The 2,808-nt window shown below is 47.2% G+C and overlaps 1 non-coding gene across 1 annotated transcript; it reads left to right on the top strand.

Annotated features, from left to right (window-relative positions):
* The first annotated feature begins 2,114 nt into the window (after nt 1–2,114).
* TRNAN-GUU lies at nt 2,115–2,188 on the top strand. The gene has a single exon. It is a non-coding gene; the product is annotated as a tRNA-Asn (tRNA).
* The last annotated feature ends 620 nt before the right edge of the window (nt 2,189–2,808 follow it).

Below are 2,808 nucleotides of genomic sequence, written 5' to 3'. Positions count from 1 at the left end.
ATGCTTAAACAGAAAATCGACTGCCTGGTGCGGTGACGACTGCACGCTTGCAGTTAGGGCATGTACAATGGAGGCAGCACTTTGATGCTGCCTCAGCCCATCCACGTAGATCAGTCAATTTGAGACCACCGTATGAAATAACTCTCATGGAATGTTGCAGCCTACTTTGGGACCCACCCTCTCTCTTTTCTTTCCTTACTTATCAATTTCTCTCTCATACTTTCCTCCAAAACTAGATGATATGCTGCCTCACACACACCACCCACCATCGTAGCAGCTTTTGTCAGTAAGGAGGCAGCCTCCTCTGTAGGAACCCGCTTTACTCTGCGCACAACCTTTTCAACCATCCTGGACCATTCGAGCCGAGGTGGATAGCTGGAGCTACTGTCCAGCGTGTAGCATTGGCCATGCCCTTACAGAAACACCGGAAAGAATCCAATCCAAGGACAAAATGTGTGACGAACGTGCTGACGCGGTTAGTTGGACTGAAATGTCTATCGCCGTGCAGTGCCGAGACACGAATATTCGTATTCTTTCGGGGCAGATCAGTTTCTCCCGGCTGCTAAGACCATCTCCAACTGCCGCGCTAAGCCCCGCACGTAAAAATCCTGTTTGCCGCGCGCGCTTCGGCTGATTTAACGCGGCCGTCAGCGCTGGCTTCAGCAGCCGCACTATAATGCAGCGCGCGCCGCTTCAGAAAAGCGTAAAAATACAGCGCGCGCGCCAAAAAAACCACATATACATTTCAAAGAAGAAGAGCAAAAATGATCAAACAAACAAAATAAATCAACAATAAAAATAGTTCAATTTCATTATCATTAAAACTCAAACAAATAGTTTATCGTTCAGTACAACAAATAATGCAATGCCTTTGGACAATTCTTCCAACTCCAATGCATGCAATCTATTGAACCAAGCATGCCAGAAAAGCCGCGCACTTTGTTCATCGCCAATAGCCCTGCGGCGTCTTCAGCAGTGGGAGATCTCAAATACTCCTCGCCAAACACTTGCACAATTCCCACTGCAAAGCGCTTGACACACATGATGGCTTGGCTCTCACCCATGGCCAAATGATCATCAACTAGATCAGCGGGGATACCGTATGCCAACATACGCAAAGCGGCTGTCACCTTCAGAAAGGTGCTATGCCCGAGCTCTCCGACGGCATTCCTCCTTTGCTGGAAAAACCGGTCATGACTCGCTAGTTTCTCTGCAATGCGCCTGAACAAGTCGGTGCTCATCCTAAACCGGCGACGAAAATACGACTCCGGGTATGTGGGATTCTCCACGAAATAGTTCTTCATCAATCTGTTATGGGCATCAATCCTATCTCTCCAAATTTTCTCTCGACCCATAACCGAACCATCATGCTTCGGTTTTTTATTGATATGCATAGCTAGGATCATTGCAAGATCCTCCTCCTCTTCCATATCAAATTCTTCTTTGGAAGAATCAAACGACGAACTCATCTACAATGTTCAATACTATACTATAAAAACTACAATTCAAAACATGCACCAAATTTATGAAGTTTGAGCAATACATACCTTGCAGGCGTTTTGTCAAACACCTTGCGGGCGCGGCGCGGCAGCAAGCGCTCGGGCGCTGTTCCTCGGACGACGGAGGCGCGCGAGCGTCGGCAGGAAGAGGGGATGGGGCGGAAGCGCGGCGGCGCGGCCGGATGGGGGTGGAAGTGAGAGAGGAAGTGCGAGAGCGACCGCTCGAGTGTGCCGCGCGCTGCAGCGAGCGCCCGAAATACACCGCGCGGGGCAGTGTTTCCGACAGCGCGTCCAACTCGTTATAGCGCGCGCGTCGTTTTTGCGCGCCCGCTAAAGCGCGGCGCTAGTATAGCGCGGCTGTTGGAGATGCTCTAAGCACCTCTGTAGTCACTCCCACCGAACCAACCCAGCAATTCAATCACTGAAAAACATGACAATGAAGCCAAACAGCTCTTGCTGATCTCTCGGCTCCGGCCTCTAGGCACAGTATGGCCTGCCTGATGGCATAAACCGGGAAGGAATACAAAGTGACGGTGCTGCCATGCTAGGCGTGTGGTCTACACCGTTTGCCACGTGTGATATATATAGTATCTGAAACAGTATCAGGCCAAAAATGCTGGAATAGCTCAGATGGTTAGAGCGTATGGCTGTTAACCATAAGGTCGGAGGTTCGAGCCCTCCTTCTAGCGTGATTTTCCTTTTTCCGAAACGTGTTTTGGTCCAATTCCACCACTGAACACGAGCCCGTCGATGCCCACACCCGTCCACATCTGAGCCCACCAAGAGCCCATGTGTGAACGAAACATGCGAAAATCCTAATGCGGCAGATTGTCGCCGCTTCGCACAGAGCGAGGGATCAGCGAGCGAAATGGGCCGGCCCAGTTATCGGTAAAGAACGCGCTACAGTACAGGCCGGTTTTGTGAATGTTCTAGGAGGTTCCAGTCGGTTTTTTCTGGTTTTAGGAAGGTTCTAGAAGGTAACGGAAGGTTCCTGGACAGGTTTTATGTCTTTTTCTTTTCTATCCTTCTTTCATTTTTTCTTTTCTTTCCTTTTTTATTTTCTTTGTTTCGTTTTTTATTTTCTTTCATTTTTACTTTTCTTTTTCCATATATCTTCCGAATTTTTAAAAAACGTTCACATTTTAAAAAATTTGTTCGTTTTTTTTTTCTAAAATTTTCCAATTTTGAAACTTTGTTCTGAAATTCCCAAAAAGAGGAATTCTATTATTTGTTTTTTACTATACAAAAATGTTCGAAAATTCAGAAAAACTGTAGAACTTCAAATTTAAAAGATGATTTGCGTTTAAAT

The sequence above is a fragment of the Triticum dicoccoides genome, chromosome 1B (genome assembly GCF_002162155.2).
Source record: "Triticum dicoccoides isolate Atlit2015 ecotype Zavitan chromosome 1B, WEW_v2.0, whole genome shotgun sequence".
NCBI lineage: Eukaryota > Viridiplantae > Streptophyta > Magnoliopsida > Poales > Poaceae > Triticum > Triticum dicoccoides.
Note: the sequence above shows the minus strand (reverse complement) of the source record. Positions and strands in the feature narration are given on the sequence as shown.